Here is a 24,468-nt window from a genome sequence, read left to right as displayed (position 1 = left end):
GCCAGAAGAGAACTGGCCACCCCTCATAGCCTGGTTCCTTTCTAGGTTTCTTCCTAGGTTTTGGCCTTTCTAGGGAGTTTTTCCTAGCCACCGTGCTTCTACACCTGCATTGCTTGCTGTTTGGGGTTTTAGGCTGGGTTTCTGTACAGCACTTTGAGATATAAGGCTGATGTAAGAAGGGCTATATAAATACATTTGATTTGATTTGATGATTACGTAATGAACCGATGTGTCCGACGCTATGCTGGTTGCGTGGTTACCTCGTAGCGGTCGCGAAGGAAGGAGGACGCCGGAAGTTCTAGTTCTATTTCAGCTCAGAAGCGCTCGCTCAGTCCGCGCAAAATGATTACCTCAGAATTGCTCTCCAAGGAGGGTGTTTTTGACGGTGACAACCTGCTGCTTCAGAGGACCGAAAAGACTGGAAAGAAAACACTATTTCGTTATCATATATTTGTATTTATATAAGAAAGTATTGTTAAATAGGAATAAAGAATTTAAGCATTTTTTTGATTGATGTTATATTGTCACTGCTAGCTAACATTATTTATGTATATCAGCCAGACAGCTTTATTTAGCTAACGTTATCTAAGTTAGCTAGCTAACGTTTAGTGTTATTATAGCTGCTTTTTGTTTGCATGTAGCTTGCACTTCAATGGCATCCCTCGAGGAGATGTTATTGTATTTTTCCAACCAGGCGAAGTACTATGAAGACACACTGATCTCGACAAGAGGCGCAACATTCATAGGGGGCAGAGAAATGCACAATTCAGGGTAACGTTAAGCAGTTAATTTCTATTACTGTTACTGTTAGATAACTGGAAGGATGTATGTACAACCATTTAGGTCATCAACAGTACATGTCGCTAGCTATACATTTAGTTATATGTCTCTCAAATTGAGGTATCTAGCTATAAGTAACCCTAATCAATCAAATGAATAGGTGTAAGCAATTATGGTAACTCCAACTGCCTTTAACTAGGTGTCTTCGCTAGACAGAGAGAGACCCATAGTGAAATTATGATTTCGATGAATGTCATATTGAGCACAGTGTTTCAATTTGTCACTTTGTGCTTACAGGTCAGTACTTGTCTAGCCTGCCAGAAGTTTAAGAGGGTGAAGACTGTGGCGCCGAAGTTGAAGCCCATCAAAATTGTTTCACCATGGCACATGATCAGTAAGTGTGTCACAATTCAAATTTTGCATTGATAAGTTGTTTTTTAAATGGTTGCTTTATTTGACCACAGCAGAGTTCAATATGATCAAATGTTTGTGTCGGTATCCATATTTGCTATTGCAAGCAGTCTTACTCTCTGCAGAGATGAGGAACCCTCCATGGCATGATACCATCAGAAATCCATGAGAAAACATATTTTCTCTTGTTTTCAGGCTGGGCACTTGGCACCATTTTCCAATCCCGATTCCAGTCCCTGTTCTGGGTCCATTCTCCCAAGATGTCCACACCCTACACAACAGAGGTCAGCGTCCACTGCTTCTGTCAGGAGATACGTGAGTGAAGGTAAGGAGATGGCCCGGTGCAGGCGATGCGGCAAGCATTTTCATGTGTCTTGTTTGTCTCATGTAGTCATTGTGTGTGAATTTGTCTGTCCATCGTGTCCATCGTCCATCATCTGTTTTGTCTGATGTTTTGCCCACCCTTGTTTTCACTGCTTGGCCGTTCCCCCATCTCAAGACGGTAGGTATTTTACGACAAAGCGTGCAAAAACAGTCACAAAACATCAATGTTCAACAATTCAAACAAGCTTCGTGAAAATAACACGGAAATAACGAATGCCAGCCTGGCGTGTTACAAAACGTAACACACAAACAATATCACACAAAGACATGAGGGGGAACAGAGGAATAAATACATGCAGTGTGATTGGGAAATGTAAACCAGGTGTGTAAAACAAGACAATACAAATAGATAAATGGAGCGGCGATGGCTAGAAAGCCGGTGACGTCGACCGCCGAACGAACAAGGAGAGGAGCCGAGTTCGTCGGAAGTCGTGACAGCCAAGATGGTTTTCACAGCTGTTTCATAAGGTGTTCATTATTGTAAATTGTAAGGTATCCTTTGATGGTATTTGTTACAGATTATTCATTGTTGTATGCTAGGACCTATGATACATATAAACTCAGCAAAGACCCTGTCTTTCGAAGATAATTCGTAAAAATCCAAATAACTTCACAGATCTTCATTGTAAAGGGTTTAAACACTGTTTCCCATGCTTGTTCAATGAACCATGAACAATTACTGAACAAGCACCTGTGGAACGGTCGTTAAGACACTAACAGCTTGCAGACGGTAGGCAATTAAGGTCACAGTTATGAAAACTTAGGACACTATAAAGAGGCCTTTCTACTGACTCTGAAAAACACCAAAAGAAAGACGCCCAGGGCGTCATCATGCTCATCTGCGTGAACGTGCCTTAGGCATGCTGCAAGGAGGCATGAGAACTGCAGATGTGGCCAGGGCAATAAATTGCAACGTCCGTACTGTGAAACGCCTAAGACAGCGGATGGTTCTCGCAGGTACAGAATGGCAACAACAACTGCCCGAGTTACACCAGAATTGCACAATCCCTCCATCAGTGCTCAGACTGTCCGCAATAGGCTGAGAGAGGCTGGACTGAGGGCTTGTAGGCCTGTTGTAAGGCAGGTCCTCACCAGACATCACCGGTAACAACGTCACCTATGGGCACAAACCCACCGTCGTTGGACCAGCAAAAAGTGCTCTTCACTGACGAGTCACGGTTTTGTCTCACCAGGGGTGATGATCGGATTAGCGTTTATCGTCGAAAGAATGAGCGTTACACCGAGGCCTTTACTCTGGAGCGGGATCGATTTGGAGGTGGAGGGTCCGTCATGGTCTGGGAGCAGTGTATCACACCATCATTGGACTGAGCTTGTTGTCATTGCTGGCAATCTCAACGCTGTGCGTAACATGGAAGACATCCTCCTCCCTCATGTGGTACCCTTCCTGCAGGCTCATCCTGACATGACCCTGCCATAGTGCTCATTCTGTGCGTGATTTCCTGCAAGACAGGAATGTCAGTGTTCTGCCATGGCCAGCGAAGAGCCTGGATCTCAATCCCATTGAGCACGTCTGGGACCTGTTGGATCGGAGGGTGAGGGCTAGGGCCATTCCCCCCAGAAATGTCCGGGATCTTGCAGGTGCCTTGGTGGAAGAGTGGGGTAACATCTCACAGCAAGAACTGGCACATCTGGTGCAGTCCATGAGGAGGAGATGCACTGCAGTACTTAACCTCTTACATCTAGACGTTCCGCTAGCCTGAACACCTGCTCCAATATCCAATGATGGGCGTGGCGCGAAATATAAACTCCTCTAAAATCCGAAAACTTCAATTTTTCAAACATATGACTATTTCACAGCATTTTAAAGACAAGACTCTCCTTTATCTAACCACACTGTCCGATTTCAAAAAGGCTTTACAGCGAAAGCAAAACATTAGATTATGTCAGCAGAGTACCCAGCCAGAAATAATCAGACACCCATTTTTCAAGCTAGCATATAATCTCACAAAAAACAAAACCACAGCTAAATGCAGCACTAACCTTTGATGATCTTCATCAGATGACACACCTAGGACATTATGTTATACAATACATGCATGTTTTGTTCAATCAAGTTCATATTTATATCAAAAACCAGCTTTTTACATTAACATGTGATGTTCAGAACTAGCATACCCCCCGCAAACCTCCGGTGAATTTACTAAATTACTCCCGATAAACGTTCACAAAAAACGTAATTATTTTAAGAATTATAGATACAGAACTCCTTTGTGCAATCGAGGTGTCCGATTTTAAAATAGCTTTTCGGTGAAAGCACATTTTGCAATATTCTGAGTACATAGCCCGGCATCACAGGGCTAGCTATTTAGACACCCAGCAAGTTTAGCCTTCACCAAAGTCAGATTTATTATTAGAAAAATGTTATTACCTTTGCTGTCTTCGTCAGAATGCACTCCCAGGACTTCTACTTCAATAACAAATGTTGGTTTGGTTCAAAATAATCCATCGTTATATCCAAATAGCAGCGTTTCGTTCGTGCGTTCAAGACACTATCCGAAGTGTAAATAAGGGTCACGAGCATGGCGCAATTCGTGACAAAAGATTTCTAAATATTCCATTACCGTACTTCGAAGCATGTTAACCGCTGTTTAAAATCAATTTTTATGCCATTTTTCTCGTAAAAAAGCGATAATATTCCGACCGGGAATCTGCGTTTAGGTAAACAGACAAAAGAAAACAAAGCATGGGGTCGACGCGGGCACGAGCCTGAGTCTCACAGTACTGTAACCAGCCACTACCCAAACGCGCTACTTTTTTTCAGCCAGAGCCTGCAAAGCCACGATTCAGCTTTTTGCCGCCTTCTGAGAGCCCATGGGAGCCGTAGGAAGTGTCACGTAACAGCAGAGATCCTCTGTAATGGATAGAGATAATCAAGAAGGGCAAGAAATTGTCAGACAGGGCACTTCCTGCATGGAATCTTCTCAGGTTTTGGCCTGCCAAATGAGTTCTGTTATACTCACAGACACCATTCAAACAGTTTTAGAAACTTTGGAGTGTTTTCTATCCAAAGCTAATAATTATATGCATATTCTAGTTTCTGGGCAGGAGTAATAATCAGATTAAATCGGGTACGTTTTTTATCCGGCTGTGAAAATACTGCCCCCTAGCCATAACAGGTTAATGCAGCTGGTGGCCACACCAGATACTGACTGTTACTTTTGATTTTGACCACCTGGGCCATTCCCTGTGTCCCTTCCCTTTGTTCAGGGACACATTATTCAATTTCTGTTAGTCACATGTCTGTGGAACTTGTTCAGTTTATGTCTCAGTTGTTCAGTCTTGTTATGTTCATACAAATATTTACACATGTTAAGTGTGCTGAAAATAAACGCAGTTGACAGTGAGAGGACATTTCTTTTTTTGCTGAGTTTACATGGTTGAACATGGTTGACTTATGATTCACAGCTAATTCACAAGGGAAATGCGCCAGCATGGCACTGACTGCTTGGTATTACTTACCCTGGCCCAGGAGTAGTCCATTGCGACACCATGGATGGGGATCACCTCCTTACAACATACAAGACACAAACACACACAGCACTGATTGCGTTCTCAATGGTGGTTACGTCCTCTATTACTCTGAAACAGGACCGGTGTCTGGCCACTGCCTCATTATCTGGTGGTGATCTGCCGTCATTATTTTTGCGATAGAAAATTCACACTAATGATGTTGCTTGCAGGCATCTTTTTTGGGGTTATCTGAAGCCCTATAATGCAAGATAGCTAGTAAGCTTGATTCGTTTTTCAAAGCCGTCCACTTCATTCCTCTCCCCAAGCTACCCTCTGCCAAAGAGATGGCACAGCTCATGGTGCAACACGGCCTCCTGGATCCATGGTCTCCGACTGGGGTCCTCAGTTCTCCTCCAGGTTCTGGAAGGCTTTCTGCATACTCATTGGGTCGTTGGCCAGCCTGTCCTCCGGGTTCCACCCCCAGTCCAACGGCCAGTCGGAGCGAGCCAATCAAGACCTGGAGACGACTCTTCGGTGCCTGGTCTCCACCTACCCCAGCAACTAGTGTGGGTCGAATTCACTCGCAACACCATTCCTTGCTCTCCCATGGGTCTCTCGCCCTTTGAGTGTTCCCCAGGTTATCAGCCCCCGCTCTTCCCTTAGCAGGAGGAAGAGGTCGGCATACCTTCAGCCCAGATGTTTGTCCGCCGCTGTCATCGTACCTGGAAGAGAGCACGGTCGGCCATTCTAGAGACCACCTTCAGGTATCGACGACAAGCGGACCGCCATTGAACCCCAGCTCCCCGGTATCATCTCGGGCAGAGCGTATGGCTGTCCACCCGGGATCTGTCCCTCCGGGTGGAGTCCCGTAAACTTTCCCCCCGTTTTATCGGCCCTTTCCCCATCTCCAAGTTCATTAGCCCCTCTGCTGCTCGTCTTCTGTTGCCCCGTACCCTCCGTATACATCCCACTTTTCATGCGTCTAGAATCAAACCCATGTCTCACAGCCCTTTGTCTCCAAACCTTTGTTACTTCGACACTGTCTGCATCTGGGTCTTCCCTAAAACGTGATACTCTCTTTCACATGTCGTTCACCAAACCTGTGCTTTATACAATGTAGATTTGTTTATTTCTTGATACATTTGAAACAAGGTCTAGTTGCGGCCGCAACCGGACTAGATTGTGAACAACTCTTGGCAGAATGCATTGCTTGAATGCCGGTGATAAGCAATGTTGTTCGCGAACTACAGCCCCCAAAACAAAGTTTGAGTTTGTTGAACAGAGGCTGTGTATATTTTGGTTTTACAAAGTGGTGTCCATCATAACGTTCAATAATCAATTAATTGCATTCATTCATTCTTGCACAACGCGATCAATTATCAGTTCTATTATATTTATTCTCTATGCTTATATTCTATTTCCCTACGCGCATATGGCATACAGTTTGCTGGTCAGAGCACGTCACTGGAGTTGCTGAGCTGGAGGAGCGTCTATTAATCCTGCTATAGGACTCATTGCGGCCAACACTGGCAGGTCAAGCGAATGACTAAAATGAACGAGTCACTCATAAAAACAAATCATGACTCTCGAATCAGTAAAAAGAGTCGTTCGAACTGCACATCACTAGAAGGCTGGGGATTTTTTTACTTTTACTGAACTAATTAACAATAATCACCACTGCCCTACACAAACATAAGAGAAAAAGCCCTCGCCTCTTTCTTTCCATAAAGTTGATGTGCGTGATTCCTTGCGAGAAGGCAGCCGAGGGAGTTTTGTGAGGCAGATGTGGCTTAGCATAAATTCTCATCTGTTGAGTTTGTTTTCCTCCATCCTTGCCCACTCTCCTCTATGGAATCTGAATACTCCACTAACAATACAAGGTTTTCCTGTAAGGACACGAACTGAATTTCACTTAGAGAAGGAAGATGCCTCATTGTGGCGCCGAGGGCCCAGAATTAGCTCGTAAGGAAGATGCTGGTTAGACAAATTTACAAACAACTATTAATGCCCCCCCCCCGACACATTGCAGTTTGCTGTCTTTGATGCCCTGTTAAAGTTTTATTAGGAAAAAAACTGGGGAATGGCACTGTCTTCCGGTGGCATGAGTTACAGCCGGCCGTAAAACAAAGGTGAAAAGGGCAATAAATTGTGCCCAACTGCACTAGGTTGGAATAACAAGTACTGGTGGCTTGCTAGGGCCATGTCACAGCAGCACCTCTGTGACCCAGCTACAGTACAAGCCTTTCACTGCAGATTGGCCTCTGACTGCTACTGAGAGACATGGAGCTGTGAAATGCAAGAAGGCTATTCGCATCATCAAGCGTTGAGGATATAATCAGATACTGTGCAGTTTACTTAGTATTGTGTAGCAGTGAGGCTCAAGTACCATGGATGGGCTCTTTGGCCGTGGACAATGTTTTGCAACTATTCAAATGTGTGACTTACATACTAAACATACAGCTCAACAACCCAATGGCACGGAGGTTGAATAAAGGGAAATAAACCTATCAACGTCGAACACAAACTCAGAACACATCAATACACATTTTAGCAGATATAAATGCCTCCCATAAATGTGGACTAAAATGATATGTGGGGGGTAATAAATGCGCTAGTTTAATGGCTTGGTGCATCCGGGGGCATTTTGTTCCCTTCATAAGCGTCGTTAATGGATGTCTCCATGTGGTGCATATTTTGATGTCAGTTTCCCTTATCATTTGCTGCAACTCCACAAACTACCCTGTTCCTCTCCCTGCTTCTTTTGTTTCTTGAGATTTCCAATTTGTTTCACAGAGGTTTTAAAAAATTCATTAGCATTTGCACAAAACACTTCTGGGAGCCTCAAATTGATTTCTTATTAATAGGTTGTTTGTAGAGATAAATTATTTTTGCACTTAGGCAATGAAAACGTAGCGAGACAGAGCTCGGGAAAAAATATCCCTGGGTCCTAAGCTTGTACCGCTAGAGAGGAAAATGTAAATATGTTGTTTTCGCTTGATACGTTAATACAGTTAATATTTGCACATTGAAAGGTATTAACTCCTACTTTTTATATCAGGGTTGCTCATAATGTCATAGCCATCTCTCCAGAGTCTCAGTTGTATAACAAATTTATGTGATGTGCTTGACTAGTGTATGATAGTGCAATGTCAATCAAGCCTTTAGCACCTGAGACAAAGTGCCATACATGTTTATGATGTGAAATAAAAGGGGATGAATAAGCCGTGCCCTTAGTCGAGAGACGTATTATCAATACCATGTTTACTGAGCTGTCAGGTGCTAATATATATCATATAATCCTCTTTTATTACTGAGTATTTATCAGACTCAACACATTAAACTGTACTTTTATGTGTCTTAGTAAATACAGAGGATATTCTTTAAACTCTACGACTAATATTAAGTGTCTTGTTTACACATTTTGAGAAAGCTGCCGAATTTACTTCCCGTACCACTGGAATTTACACTATATATACAAAAGTATGTGGACACCCACTCAAATTAGTGAATTCGGCTATTTCAGCCACACCCGTTGCTCACAGGTGTATAAAATCGAGCACACCGTCACGCAATCTCCATAGACAAACATTGGCAGTAGAATGGCCTTACTGAAGAGCTCACTGACTTTCAACGTGGCAACGTCATAGGATGCCACCTTTCCAACAAGTCAATTCATCAAATTTCTGCCCTGCTAGCGCTGCCCCAGTTTAGAAGCAACAACGGCTCAGCCACAAAGTGGTAGGCCACACAAGCTTACAGAATGAGACTTCCGAATGCTGAAGCGTGTAGTGAGTGAAAATCGTCTGTCATCGGTTGCAACACTCACTACCGAGTTCCAAATTGCCTCTGGAAGCAACATCAGCACAAAAACTGTTGGTCGGACCTTAATAAATGGGTTTCCATGGCCGAGCAGCCTTAGATCACCATGCGCAATGCCAAGCTTTGGCTGGAGTTGTGTAAAGCTCGCCGCCGTTGGACTCTGAAGCAGTGGAAAATCGTTCTCTGCAGTGATTAATCATGCTTCACCATCTGGAAGTTCGATAGACGAATCTGGATTTGGCAGATGCCAGGACAAAGCAGCAAAGCGGGGACCAACTTCATGTTAATGCCCGTGATTTTGAAATGAGATGTTCGACCAGCAGGTGTCCACGTACTTTTAGTAATGTAGTGTACTACCAGCAACATACTTGCAGTAACAGGGTACTGTATTCTTTAGCAGTGGCATGTAGATTTGGGGATAACATCTGCTGTACCTGTCCTTCCCTCAATCGCTCTCTCTATGGAAATACACCACCATTTTAGGAACAGGCAGAGACGTATTCTACAGAGTCACGCCTGGAACAAATCAGAGCACAAAAACAATGAATTCAATCGGACCAATGGCAGAGGAAACGCAGTTCACATGATTACCGTAGTTTTGGGCATGCTCGTTTTGCATAGCCAGCGGGAGCTGAACTACAAAGGCACCATTTGCCACTCTAATCAAGTGCTAGGGTAGTGAATGTTGTCACAAACTAAAACACAACAGATAAGCTAAAATTGTCAGAGAGATCAAAAAAGCAAGATTCGTTTCTCAGACAGCACCGCTAGCGGGATCAAATTCAACAACAGTCGGTGAAATCGGAGGGCGCCAAATTCAAAATACAAAATCGTAATATTAAACATTCATGAAAATACAAGTGTCATACATGATTCTTTAGCTTAATCTTGGTAATCTAACTGCGTTGTCAGATTTCAAAAAGGCTTTACGGCGAAAGCATAGCATTCGATTGCCTGAGGACATCGCCCCATGTCAACATATCTTTCAAACCAGCACTGGCAACACAAAATCATAAATAGCGATAAAATAAATCTCTTACTTTGAAGATCTTTTTCTGGTTGACATCCCAAGGGTCACAGCTACACAATGAATGGTTGTTTTGTTCGACAAAGTCCTTCTTTATATCCCAAAAACGCTGTTTAGCTGGCGCCATTGAATTCAATAATCCAGTCCTTCAACATTCATACAAAGGATTCCAAAAAGTTACCAGCGAAGTTCATCCAAACAAGTCACACGATATTTTTTAATCAATCCTCAGGTTGTCTAATATCTAAATAAATCATCATATTTCAGACGGAGATTACTATGTTCAATAGCAAAGGAAAATAATGAAGAGTGCACCCACGTTCATGCGCATAAAAAGACTACTTTTGCCCTGGCGCTCAACTTGGAACGACTACAAATACTTCTTCCTTTTAAAAAAAAAACTAGCCTAAAACCTTGTATAAAGACTGTTGACATCTAGTGGAAGCCATAGGAACTGCAATCTGGGAGGTGGAAATTAGATCTTTCAATAGCATTGCATTGGAAGTCATTCCAAGCTCAAAAACAATTATTCTGGATCGATTTTCCTCGGGTTTTCACCTGCTATATCAGTTCTGTTATTCTCACAGACATCATTTCAACAGTTTTAGAAACTTCAGAGTGTTTTCTATCCAATTCTACCATATATGCATATCCTAGCTTCTGGGCCTGAGTAACAGGTAGTTTACTTTGGGCACGTCAGACAGGTGGAAATTCAGGATACTGCACCGACCCTAGAAAGGTTAATCAATGATTGGAAGTTAGTTTCCATCCACCACCACGCTTCGTTGTTTTCTTTTTTACTTCACCCCTCATAGCTGGCCTCGCTGTCGGTTTTAAGCGGGGCGTTTGGCGCTGAGTTACATGCTAACTCCTCCCACCCGGGTAACAGCTGGTGGACCAGGCCATGCAAAATGGGCTTGTCTACTTCAATAAGGGCACCTCCACTCTGTAAAATGTATGTTGACACCTTTTCTGGATACTTTCAGGACACCCAAACTAGAGTGAAGACAGAGGAACATTTTACAGGTAATAATAGTAATATCATAATAAGCAACTTACAGTCATGCTTGTGTAAGTGATGTGAAATGGCTAGTTAGTTAGCGGTGGTGCGCGCTAATAGCATTTCAATCAGTGACGTCACTCGCTCTGAGACTTGAAGTAGGGTTTCCCCTTGCGTTGCAAGGGCCGTGGCTTTTGTGGCGCGATGGGTAACGATGCTTTGTGGGTGTCAGTTGTTGATGTGTGCAAGGGTCCCTGGTTCGAGCCCGGGTTGGGGCGAAGAGAGGGATGTAACCTACACTGTTACACTTGCATACATTTTACATTTACACACTTGAATGCGCCATGTTCTACTGTAGGCTATAGGCCCTACTCCCGATTAGACTGATAGGCTTCAAAACCCCCCTATCAAACTGAACATGAAAATAGCCTGTGGGAAACTAACCCACTGGGCACAGACATAAATTCAACTTCTATTTCACGTTGGTTCAACATCATTTAATTGAAATGACGTGGAAACAAGAAGATGGCACTGAAGAACATGACTGATGTTTTACATTCTCCCAACCAATTGTGCTATTTTGTTAGTTGTTTTGCATTTTGTGTAACTTATTTTTTAACGTGTTGGGGCTAGTGGGCAGTATTTTCACGGCCGGATAAAAAACGTACCCGATTTAAACTGGTTACTACTCTTGCCCAGAAACGAGAATATGCATATAATTACTAGATTTGGATAGAAAACACTCTAAAGTTTCTAAAACTGTTTGAATGGTGTCTGTGAGTATAACAGAACTCATATGGCAGGCCAAAACCTGAGAAGATTCCATACAGGAAGTGCCCTGTCTGACAATTTGTTGTCCTTCTGTTGCATATCTATCAAAAATACAGCATCTGTGCTGTAACGTGACACTTTCTAAGGCTTCCATTGGCTCTCTAAAGCCGCCAGAAAGGGGAATGGGGTGTCTGCTGTCTCTGGGCAAAGTACAGCAGTAGAGTTTGTAAGTGGTCAGCCTGGGGACTTTGAGACTGAGATGCGCATTCACGAGACTTCAATTTTTTTCTTTCAGCCTTTGAATGAATACAACGTTGCCCGGTTGGAATAGTATCGCTATTTTACGAGAAAAATAGCATAAAAATTGATTTTAAACAGCGTTTGACATGCTTCGAAGTATGGTAATGGAATATTTTGACATTTTTAGTCACGAAATGCGCTCGCGCGTTACCCTTCGGATAGTGACCTGAACACACGAACAAAACGGAGGTATTTGGATATAACTATGGATTATTTGGAACCAAAACAACATTTGTTGTAGAAGTCCTGGGAGTGCATTCTGACGAAGAACATTCAAAGGTAATCCAATTTTTCTAATAGTAATTCTGAGTTTAGTGAGCCCCAAACTTGGTGGGTGTCAAATTAGCTAGCCTGTGATGGCCGAGCTATGTACTCAGAATATTGCAAAATGTGCTTTCGCCGAAAAGCTATTTTAAAATCTGACATAGCGTTTGCATAAAGGAGTTCTGTATCTATACTTCTTAAAATAATTCATGTATTTTGTCAACGTTTATATTGAGTAATTTAGTAAATTCACCGGAAGTTTTTGGTGGGTATGCTAGTTCTGAACATCACATGCTAATGTAAAAAGCTGTTTTTTAATATAAATATGAACTTGATTGAACAAAACATGCATGTATTGTATAACATAATGTCCTAGGAGTGTCATCTGATGAAGATCATCAAAGGTTAGTGCTGCATTTAGCTGTGGTTTTGGTTTTTGTGACATATATGCTTGCTTTGAAAATGGCTGTGTGATTATTTTTGGCAGGGTACTCTCCTGACATAATGTAATGTTTTGCTTTCGCTGTAAAGCCTTTTTGAAATCGGGCAATGTGGTTAGATTAACGAGAGTCTTGTCTTTAAAAATGGTGTAAAATAGTCATATGTTTGAGAAATTGAAGTTATAGCTTTTTTGAGGTATTTGTATTTCGCGCCACGCGATTCCACTGGCTGTTGACTAGGGAAGCCCATAGAAGTTAATTTATTTTGTACATAATTTTGCTGCTACCGTCTCTTTAACTTCTGGACATGAGAACAGCGATTACTCATCACGGACTGGAAGAAACTTTTTCCTTTAACGAGTCCGACGAGAAGGATATCTTGCTTTCAGGCCGAGATCCACGCCTTTTGCGTGAAGAAAAGACGCAGAAAAAGGAGACGCAGATCGGGCAGCCTTCTGAGAATCTGTAGGCGAGCGAGTAAACTCCCACTGCCATCCGTTCTTGCTAACATGCAATCATTGGAAAATAAAATTGATGACCTACGATTAAGGTTATTCTACCAACGGGACATCAAAAACTGTAACATCTTATGTTTCACCGAGACGTGGCTGAATGATGATACAGACAATATAGAGCTAGTGGGATTTTCCATGCACCGGCAGAACAGAGACACTACCTCTGGTGAGACGAGGGGTGGGAGTGTGTGTTTGTCAATTACAGCTGGTGCGCAATGTCTAATATTAACCTCTCTCGGGTATGTGGGACGAAATCGTCCCACCTAGTCAACAGCCAGTGGAATCGAGTGGCGCGATATTCAAAAACCTTAAAAAATGCTATAACTTCAATTTCTCAAACATATTACTATTTTACACCATTTTAAAGACAAGACTCTCGTTAATCTAACCATGTTGTCCGATTTCAAAAAGGCTTTACAACGAAAGCAAAACATTAGATTATGTCAGGAGAGTACCCAGACAGAAATAATCAATCACACACCCATTTTTCAAGCTAGCATATAATGTCATCAAAACCACAGCTAAATGCAGCACTAACCTTCGATGATCTTCATCAGATGACACTCCTAGGACATTATGTTATACAATACATGCATGTTTTGTTCAATCAAGTTCATATTTATATCAAAAAACAGCTTTTTACATTAGCATGTGATTACTTATTATTATTTGACCATGCTGGTCATTTATGAACATTTGAACATCTTGGCCATGTTCTGTTATAATTTCCACCCGGCACAGCCAGAAGAGGACTGGCCACCCCTCATAGCCTGGTTCCTCTCTAGGTTTCTTCCTAGGTTTGGCCTTTCTAGGGAGTTTTTCCTAGCCACCATGCTTCTTCACCTGCATTGCTTGCTGTTTGGGGTTTTAGGCTAGGTTTCTGTACAGCACTTTGAGATATATAGCCCTTCTTACATCAGCTGATAATACATTTGATTTGATAACGCTCTCAGTAGCCGGTGTGAACAAAACCTTTAAACAGGTCAAAATTCACAAAGCCGCTGGGCCTGACAGATTACCAGGACGTGTACTCAAAGCATGCGCGGACCAACTTTCAAGTGTCTTCAATGACATTTTCAATCTCTCCCTGACTGAGTCTGTAATACAAACATGTTTTAAGCAGACCACCATAGTCCCTGTGCCCAAGGAAGTGAAGGTAACCTGCCAAAATGATTACCGCCCCGTGGCACTCACGTCGGTAGCCATGAAGTGCTTTAAAAGGCTGGTCATGGCTCACATCAACAGCATCCTCCCGGACACCCTAGACCCACTCCAATTCGCATACCGCCCCAACAGATCCACAGGTGATGCAATCGCACTCCACACGGCCCTTTCTCACCTGGACAAAAGGAACACCTATGTGAGAATGCTTTTCATTGACTACAGTTCAGGGTTCAACACCATAGTGCCCACAAAGCTCATCACTAAGCTAAGGACTCTGGGACTAAATACCTCCCTCTGCAACTGGATCCTGGACTTCGTGACAGGCTGCCCCCAGGTGGTAAGAGTAGGCAACAACACGTCTGCCACACTGATCCTTAACACTGGGGCCCCTCAGGGGTGTGTACTTTGTCCCCTCCTGTATTCCCTGTTCACCCACGACTGCGTGGCCAAACACGACTCCAAACACGACTCCTGGTCCAAACATGCCAAGACAGTCGTGAAGAGGGCACAACAAAATCTTTTCCCCCTCAGGAGACTGAAAAGATTTGGCATGGGTCCCGAGATCCTCAAAAGGTTCTACAGCTGCACCATCGATAGCATCCTGACCGGTTGCATCAGCGCCTGGTATGGCAACTGCTCGGCATCTGACCGTAAGGCGCTACAGAGGGTAGTGCGAACGGCCCAGTACATCACTGGGGCCAAGCTTCCTGCCATCCAGGACCTATACAATAGGCGTGTCAGAGGAAAGCCCATAAAATTGTCAGAGACTCCCGTCACCCAAATTCTAGACTGTTTTCTCTGCTATCGCACGGCAAGCGGTTCCGGAGCGCGAAGTCTAGGAACAAAAGGCTCCTCAACAGCTTCTACCCCCAAGCCATAAGACTGCTGAACAATTAATAAAACTGCCACCGGAAAATTTACATTGACCACCCCCTCCCTTTTTGTACACTGCTGCTACTCGTTGTTTATTATCTTTGAATAGTCACTTCACCCCCACCTACATGTACAAATTACCTCAACTAACCTGTACTCCCGCACACTGACTAGGTACCGGTGCCCACTGTATATAGCCTCATTATTGTTATTGTTATTGTTATTGTGTTACTTTTTATTATTACTTTTTCTTTTAGTCTACTTGGTAAATATTTTAACTCTTCTTGAACTGCACTGTTGGTTAAGGGCTTGTAAGTAAGCATTTCACGGTAAAGTCTACACTTGTTGCATTCGGCGCATGTGACAAATAAAGTTTGATTTTGATTTGATTCAACCAGTGTGTGCCCAGTGTGAAGGAAGGGAGTGGTTTGTGACACACAAGAGCAACCACGGGTTAACGTTAGATCTGATTAAATCGAGCCACTAATTTTAGGAAAAACACAAAAAGGGCTTTTGAAACATGGACATGGAGATGGTGATTGGACATGGTTGACAGCCTAACGTGAGTAAAATGGTGCCATGCTCTACGAACTGAGCTACAGCGGACCAACAAGATCATGTTGTTTTACAGTGCCCTTCTGTTTCTCTGAAAATCTCCCACGGTGGCTGATACAACATCCATGGCAACAGAACACCCTACGACTTCAGTGACTTCAGTAATGTCCAGAATGTGTGAGTGGGTGCTAGTAATGAAAAACATTGTTTTCCCTTTCTAATACCCAAAGCACAATGCCTGTGATATAATTGATTTGAAAAATATATAGTACAGTTCAATCGCGTTTACAGACAATATATCCTATAGTATCCTCACTTACATCACCAAATTGGCCTGTCTTTCATTTTGGATTGAAAACAAATCCAGTTACCCATGAGCCCCTGGGCCCACCAGTTGTGTTCTATGTGGTTTCCCTTCCTCATTCACAGATAGTGAATCAGACTGTAATAAGATCCCTTTGTTTATGCTGTAGGACATAAGACTCCAACTGCGCAGCTAGAGAAATGCAGTCGTCTTCCATCTTTCCTCCATGTGTCTGGCCCTGTCCCGGTCTTGTAGGTCCCCTATCAATGCAGTAACACAAAGGAATGGTACCATAGGGCACATGGAGATGTGGCGGCTCCGCTTGGTCAACCAAGCACAGCGGATAGAGGGAAGATAACAAACCCCCCGGGGTGGATGAACAACCCAGCCCGATGAGGAACAACACTGTCACCTCCCCACTGGGTTACTGGTGTAGCCCTCCATCCCTCTACAGGGAAATCCAATGCAGCTTCACCCACTGGTGTAAGACAGTTTCTCTAGACCCCCACTCAAAGTCGGAGTTTGCCCCCCCAACCCTAAGAACAGCCTCAATTCGAAGGGGCATGTACTCTACAAGGTGTTGAAAGTGTTCCACAGGGATGCTGGCCCATGTTGACGGCAATACTTCCCACAGTTGTGTTAAGTTTGCTGGATGTCCTTTGGGTGGTGGACCATTCTTGATACACACGGGACACTGTTAGGCGTGAAAAACCCAGCAGCGTTGCAGTTCTTGACACAAACCTACTACCATACCCCGTTCAAAGGTGCTTAAATATTTACCATCTGAATGGCACACATACACAATCCATGCCTCTTCCCCTTCATCTACACCAATTGAAGTGGATTTAACAAGTGACATCAATAAGGGATCATAGCTGTCACCTGGATACACCTGGTCAGTCTACAATATGTCATGGAAAGAGCAGGTGTTCTTAAATGTTTTGTACACTCAGTATATACACTTCCATACATTTTTTAAAACTGGTACTGGGCTACCTTCAGACCAGTCTTGCGAGGCTTGTGTCATCCTAGAGCAAAACATGACATATACGTGTTTGTGAGGTTGTCATCTTTCCAGAGAGGGGTCATATTCGTTGGTAGGCTAAACCGGACGCTACAGAAGTTTTTGTAAGAAGACCGAATTTCGGGATGTCTCATGGTCTGACAAACACCACTGTGGCTCTGCCACCTTTCACCACAGATGCGGATGGCCAACACAATAGCCCATGCACAAAAAAAGATGATATCCCTAGCTTAAACAGCAATTTTCTGAGGGGTGTGTGGACATTGACTCTAGTTTTTATTTTAATTAATACTTTTTTTTGGGGGGGGGTCATCATTTTCTCATCTTAACCCTAAGGTTTATTGTTCACGAAACTGTAGGCCTAGGGTGTCGCAACATTGCTATTTAGAATGCTGGCGGGCGGCAATAATAGCCGATCTATGGCTATATACAGTACAGTATTTTCAGACTCTACACTGTCGGGGCTATCCGTCTCATCACTCGTAGGCTTACCAGTTTTCACAAAAGGGGGGGGCACTCATGAGCGCCGCTGGGTCTTTGGCTTGGTTTAATGGGAGGAGGAGGGCCGGCACTCTCAGAGGAACTGTCACTATTCTCGAGGGGAGGAAGAAGAGGAGGAACAAGGCCACTGTCATTCCCGGGCCGGGCAGTGAGGTCTGTCGGGTCTGGGAGGCTGCCATGGTGTTTCGTCAGTCGAGGACAAGGTGTTAGCTTTGCTGATTTGGTTGAGTTAAGTAATTTGGCAGGAGCTTGATCAGATAAAGCTTTTTGCAGTGGCCTTTCGTTTATCCATCTTGAGCAACGCACTCATTCTCCATCCGAGTCCAACCTGATTCACCTAACTTTTTTGAACTTGATAGCCAACTAGGTGAGAAGGCCGAGGCGGCTGCCGCCGGTGCCGCTGAGAAATAGGCTAATTAGATGCATGAAAACTATTGTCTGTCGGAGTCACCTACTACCCATGTAGATTGGACAACAAACACTTCGCTTGCTAAATGTGGGGTTACTGTCAAAATTATTTCTTAAAAAAATTATAACATATAGGTGTGAGATGATAGGCGCATAGGCCCCCAGAGCTTATGACCCTCGCCTTGCAGGTGTTTATTTTACGCCACTGGCTTCACCACCGAAGGCCTAGCACCCTCCAGTAGAATATGCAATGTTGCTGTGAAAACTAGATGGCACACATAGATATATTGTGAAATGCATAAGCTTATAAAAGATCCCCCTTTTACAGCTACATCTGCTGGTTACAATCTATATGTGGTCAACAGCAGACGCTAGCGATTGGTTGAAAACAGAATCTGTCCAATCATGTCTTATATATATTATTGAGAGGAATTTCAACAGTAGGGTGCCCCATAGGTCAGACAGTTCTGGGAGAGGTGGAATAATCATATGAAAACTCATATGACTACACACAGAGTTAGAATACGGGGTAACAGTTTGAAAGTGTTTCAAAAAACTCAGAGGCACTGACGGAAAAATACAAAGTACAATGCAACAACAAAATGTGAGAATCTGAACTATTCTATCAGAGGGAATACTTTTTTGCCATAAGTGACATATAACTTACAGTATATTTCATCTTAGGCAACATAACTATCATTGATAAATGTCATTGTTTTTGACATTCTAATGAGACCATGCAGTTGTTTCTCAATGAAAGAGAAGCTTCCCACTAGGCAAAAACTAGCTGAATCAACGTTGTTTCCATGGCATTTCAACCCACAAAATCTATGTGATGATGTTGAATCAATTTGAAAAACTGATTGGATTTGGAAAAAGTAATCAATGTAAAGCATTTAGTATTTTTTTCACCCAACTTTAAACCTAAGTCTAATTCACGTTAGTTGACAACTCAACCAAATGTAAATCAAAACTGGACGTTGAATTGACGTCTGTTCCCAGTAGGCTGGCAGGGAGATGCAACCCATATTTGACTAACCATATTCTCATTTTACTGCTATAACCATATTGACAGGGCAACAGAACCTGATCCTTGGGGTAAGAGAAGAGTCGTTTTCACTGGAAGGATTGATGGACTCCATATTGGGAGCTAATGATCTCCTTCTGGCACTGTGGAACGATAAAACCACAGCGCCGTGACTCTATGACAGTCTCTCCATGGATGTCACACTACTACCTCCATCTATCCCCCAATAACAAACGCACCGCCACCGCCATCGATTCACCTTTGTGCTTTAGTGCCTACTGTCATCCATCAATACCCAACATTGTGCATATTTTATAAAAGTGATGTGGAATAGCAGGAACTACTTTGTCTCGATTTCTCACAATTGAATTTTATTCTAACTCAGCTCAAATAGAAAATAGTACTGATATCTTGAGGAATGTTTAAAAGTACTCAGTAGATTTGGTAAGAAGGCAATATGATAGGATTATTCGTAGGCTTCAGGAATATAATAGAAAATATATTTTAACTGGTTGTCAGCGATTTTACAAGGAGAACACATTGAAAGCGTTCACCCATTGTGCCGTTAGAAGAATCGCAATCAACTCTTTCAATCTGCTCGCTGTTGACGTGCCAGGCTGGCACCTCGTATAAAAATAAGGGACAATGGAAATGACTTAGATTGACAGTATAATTTTTACATTTACCAAAAGACAGGGGAATATAGAAGTTGCTGTCACTTTGTGATATTGTCTAAGTTAGACTGTGAAAAGTGTTCCGTCAGTGTTGAAAATCAGAGATACAATAGTTGTCGGGATTGCAAGCTGCATACCCGAAACTAGATTTGACAAATCCAACTATGGTGGGGATAAAAGATGCCAGGAGGTTTTGTATAAATCAGATTTAGTTGGTGTTGGTGACTTTTGGGTTGTAATTTGTGGGGATAATGTAACTAAAGAAACTCGAAAGAAATGCCTGAACTCTTAAATACTCAATACCTTTTCAAACTAAATTTGCTGTAACAAATCTTTGAGGAAGGGAGATCGATATTGGACTATAAGGGATTGTGAATCATTCACTACTCTATTTGCCTGTGAATCAAGGCAGACTCATTCTGACTTGGCAACGACAGCATGTCGTCTATACCGTACCAACAAGATAATGGCGTTTTTGAGTGGCTGGAAAACCTGCTTTGTCTCACTTAAGTGTTGGGTTATTGACACCAGGGGCATCATCTCTGTTTCTCTTGACGCTGGTGGCATTTGTTAGCATAACGTTTCACCGGCTCATATTCAAAACACATAAAGAAAGCGTTTCTTATTGGACAAGTTCTCTCCCTGTTTCAGTCCGCTTTCTTTTGTTTGGTGACTAATGAACAACATCTAAGTGCTTTTATGGCTTTATCTCAAGGTGAGCATAATGTCCAAGGATTTTCAAAGCTGCTAATGATTGATGACCTCATACCTAGTCGGTAGGAATTTCGGTAGAGTACCCCACCCAGTGTCAGTGTGGCAACACTGGCTGCAGTAACCCATGGGGAGGGATTCACACTCGGACAATCAGAGAGGGGGCATATTATTGTGGCCCTGGCGGAACAGAATAATCATACGGTCTGACTACACAGAGGTGCTTGGGAAGATGGGTCACAATCGGGGATCAGTGTGTGTGGGTGTTGGGGGGAAGGGGGGTATGCGAGCTCCATCGGCTAGGACTAGATATTGGTTAATCACATCTTCCCATTCCTGCTCAATTTGGCATGCCTTCTTAAACAGCCAAATGCATATCCTTGCTTCAGAGCCTGAGCTACAGGCAGTTCGATTTGGGTATGTCATTTTAGGCGAAAATTTCAAAAAAGGGGCGGATCCTTAAGAGTTAAACAGCCAAACTGTATACGCATTCACACATCAAGTCTTCTCTTGAAAAGGGCTCGGGGATGGAACAACTGTTGAACATTTGAGCTTGTGTGCGGGTGTGTGTGGGTGGGGGGGTAACAATCCTTTGTCGAAGCGCTATTATTATTATGCGTATTATTCGTCAGTTGTGGGAATAAATGAAGATTATTATGGTAAGTGGGGAAATAAGTACAGCTGGTTATAATTGCAATAGCTTAGCAGATAATAAGACAATACAATCAGTCTTTACTTGGCTAAAAGAGAAGGAAAATAACATCTAATTGTTTACCACGGGCAAAGAAACTCAAAAGGAGTGATATTATGATATCAAACAGATCCACAAGGAAGGTAGATACTTTTAAATATGCTATTGGACCATAAACAGATTTGGCTCATTAATCTATATAGTCCAAATAATGATGATCCACGCTTCTTTCAAAATATATATAATTTATCGAGCTTACAGGCAATACATGACTCAATTATTATGGTGAAAGATTATAATTCGGTTTTCAGTACCTCAATGAACCATAACGGAAATCACACAACAAACCCTCATCACCCTCAAGCAGTTAAGGAAATTAATAATATTATGGATATATTAGAACTAGTGGATATATGGAGGCTTAAATATCCTGAGCTAGTGAGATATACATGGCGGAGGCTCAATCAAGCTAGTGATCTTGACTATTTTCTTGTGTCATTTTTCACTGGCACCAAAAGTTAAGAGTGTTGGAGGACAGAATGAGGTCGGACCATCAAATAATTGGTATACACATAACTCTTACAGAATTACCGTGAGGGAAAGAATTTAGGAACTGTAATCAAAGCCTACTGAATGACATATTGTTTTTAAATGAAGAATTTATAACTGACTTTTTCCGACATTACATACAGTTGAAGTCGGATGTTTACATACACCTAAGCCAAATACATTTAAACTCAGTTTTTCACAATTCCTGACATTTAATCCTAGTAAAAATTCCTTGTCTTAGGTCAGTTAGGATCACCACACCGAATTTTCTATAGGATTGAGGTCAGGGCTTTGTGATGGCCACTCCAATACCTTGACTTTGTTGTCCTTAAGCCATTTTGCCACAACTTTGGAAGTATGCTTGGGGTCATTGTCCATTTGGAAGACCCATTTGCGACCAAGCTTTAACTTCCTGACTGATGTCTTGAGATGTTGCTTCAATATATCCACATCATTTTCCCTCCTCATGAAGCCATCTATTTTGGGAAGTGCACCAGTCCCTCCTGCAGCAAAGCACACCCACAGCATGATGCTGCCACCCCCGTGCTTCACGTTTGGGATTGTGTTCTTCGGCTTGCAAGCCTCCCCCTTTTTCCTCCAAACATAATGATGGTCATTATAGCCAAAAAGTTATTTTTGTTTCATCAGACCAGAGGACATTTCTCCAAAAAGTACGATCTTTGTCCCCATGTGCAGTTGCAAACCGTAGTCTGGCTTTTTTATGGAGGTTTTAGAGCAGTGGCTTCTTCCTTGCTGAGCGGCCTTTCAGGTTGTCGATATAGGACTCGTTTTACTGTGGCTATAGATACTTTTGTACCTGTTTCCTCCAGCATGTTCACAAGGTCCTTTGCTGTTGTTCTGAGATTGATTTGCACTTTTCGCACCAAAGTACATTAATCTCTAGGAGACAGAACGCGTCTCCTTCCTGAGCGATATGACAGCTGTGTGGTCCCATGGTGTTTATACTTGCGTACTATTGTTTGTACAGATGAACGTGGTACCTACCTTCAGGCGGTTCAAGGATGAACCAGACTTGTGGAGGTCTACAATTTTTTTACTGATGTCCTGGCTGATTTCTTTTGATTTTCCCATGATGTCAAGCAAAGAGGCACTGAGTTTGAAGGTAGGCCTTGAAACACATCCACAGGTACACCTCCAATTGACTCAAATAATGTCAATTAGCCTATCAGAAGCTTCTAAAGCCATGACATAATTTTCTTGAATTTTCCAAGCTGTTTAAAGGCACACTCAACTTAGTGTATGTAAACTTCTGACCCACTGGAATTGCGAAATAGTGAATTATAAGTGAAATGATCTGTCTGTAAACAATTGTTGGAAAAATTACTTGTGTCATGCACAAAGTAGATGTCCTAACCAACTTGCCAAAACTACAGTTTGTTAACAAGAAATTTGTGGAGTGGTTGAAAAACGAGTTTTAATGACTCCAACCTAAGAGTATGTAAACTTCCGACTTCAACTGTAGGTAAAGCAGATCTCCTTATTGTATGGGACACTTTTAAATGTGCCTTTAGAGGCCATGCAATTCCATACTCATCTTTAAAATAAAACAATTTAGGTCAAAAAGGAAATAGAGGAACAAACAGTATAGATGGATTGTAATGCAAACTGTAACAGAGGCACATAATAAGTAAGAGGAAAAAATAAAATAAAATGGAGGAACTTATTGACGAAAGATCAATTGTATTATATTATAAAAATAAGGCGATCTGGATGGAATATGGGGAAAATACCTCCATTTTTTTTATCTTCATTAAAATGATACCAAAAAGAATTTACAACATGTTAAAAATGACAAAGTCATCCATGATTCACCCAACTATATTTTGAAAGAGGAAGCAAAGTACTTTAAGCATATGTTTTAATTTCAGTCTCCTCCATTTCCATTAACTGTCATGCCCTGATCTGTTTCACCTGTCATTGTGATTGTTTCCACCCACCTCCAGGTGTCTCTTGTTTTCCCTATTAGTCCCCGGTGTATTTATCCCTGTGTTTCCTGTCTCTCTGTGCCAGTTTGTCTTGTTTTGCCAAGTCAACCAGCAGTTCTCCTAGCTCCTATATTTTCCAGTCTTTGTTTTTTCCTAGCCCTCCTGGTTTTGACCCTTGCCTGTCCTGACGCCGATTCCGCCTGCCTGACCACACTTCCTGTTCTGACCTCGAGCATGCCTATCCCCTTGTACTGTTTGGACTCGGACCTGTTCACTGAACCCCTGCCTGTCCTGACCTCGAGCCTGCCTATCGCCTGGTACTGTTTGGACTCTGACCTGGTTTATGAACTCTCACCTATCCCCGACCTGCCTTTTGCCTACCCCTTTTGGTTTAATAAATATTGGAGCTCAACCATCTGCCTCCTGTGTCTGCATTTGGGTCTCGCCTTGTGCCCTTATATGAACTCAAGTTAATTGTAAGAATTTGTTCTATTAATAGTGTAGAACTAACAGCTATACAGAAGGCTCATGTGAAAGCCTAAATAGAGAGGAGGAACTTCTAGATGCAATTACAGCCTTCAAGTCCGGGAAAACTCCAGGGCTGGATGGCATACCAGTTGAGCTATATCAAATATTTTTTATGTACTCGAAGGTACGTTATTAACATGTTTTAACCACTCCTATAAAAATGGAAGACTATCAGATACTCAGCAAGAAGGTCTGATTTCACTATTACTGAAACAGGAGCCAGGTGGTAAATATAAAAGATCCAGTCCACCAAAAAAAACTGGTGAACCCTTAGACTTCAGTGTTGTGATAACCTCAACCCATCGAACACCCTCAGGAAGAATTGGAAATT

At 42.5% G+C, this 24,468-nt stretch overlaps 1 long non-coding RNA gene across 1 annotated transcript; it reads left to right on the top strand.

The window, feature by feature from the left end:
- Positions 1-227: 227 nt before the first annotated feature.
- Positions 228-23,805, top strand: LOC106610671 (uncharacterized). Its single transcript, XR_001329948.2, has 4 exons — positions 228-771; positions 1,078-1,174; positions 1,387-1,516; positions 23,767-23,805. It is a non-coding gene; the product is annotated as an uncharacterized lncRNA (long non-coding RNA).
- Positions 23,806-24,468: the final 663 nt, after the last annotated feature.

This window comes from Salmo salar, chromosome ssa09, assembly GCF_905237065.1.
Source record: "Salmo salar chromosome ssa09, Ssal_v3.1, whole genome shotgun sequence".
NCBI classification, from domain to species: domain Eukaryota; kingdom Metazoa; phylum Chordata; class Actinopteri; order Salmoniformes; family Salmonidae; genus Salmo; species Salmo salar.
This window is presented reverse-complemented; position numbering and strand designations above follow the sequence as displayed.